Source organism: Penaeus monodon, chromosome 22 (genome assembly GCF_015228065.2).
Source record: "Penaeus monodon isolate SGIC_2016 chromosome 22, NSTDA_Pmon_1, whole genome shotgun sequence".
NCBI classification, from domain to species: Eukaryota; Metazoa; Arthropoda; class Malacostraca; order Decapoda; family Penaeidae; genus Penaeus; species Penaeus monodon.
Genome location: NC_051407.1, coordinates 23,143,593 through 23,143,855, shown reverse-complemented (window position 1 = coordinate 23,143,855; position 263 = coordinate 23,143,593). Strand labels below are relative to the sequence as shown.

General features: G+C 41.8%; 1 protein-coding gene across 1 annotated transcript in view; it reads right to left on the bottom strand.

The window, feature by feature from the left end:
• LOC119587013 (rho GTPase-activating protein 21-like) overlaps positions 1-263 on the bottom strand; it is a gene marked incomplete at its 5' end in the record, with an annotated part of 201,687 nt that overhangs the window by 101,643 nt on the left and 99,781 nt on the right.

Here is a 263-nt window from a genome sequence, read left to right as displayed (position 1 = left end):
GTCTACTTACTTTCCTATTCAACACTACTTTCATCAACAAGATCGAAGTTCGCTATAATAAACAGCAAATAAAATAGACCCAAAGACCGACTTAGTAATTCTAATGAGCCCAAGATACTTTATGCAGCTGCAGCCCTTGAGTTCCCTCTCATCACACTCGCCCCTTTCCTCCTCTTAAAAGCTGGTGTCACGTATCAGTGTGGTCGAATGGAAACTAAAACGCTAAGAAAGCTGTGGCAGAAAGGAAGAGCAGACAATTATGG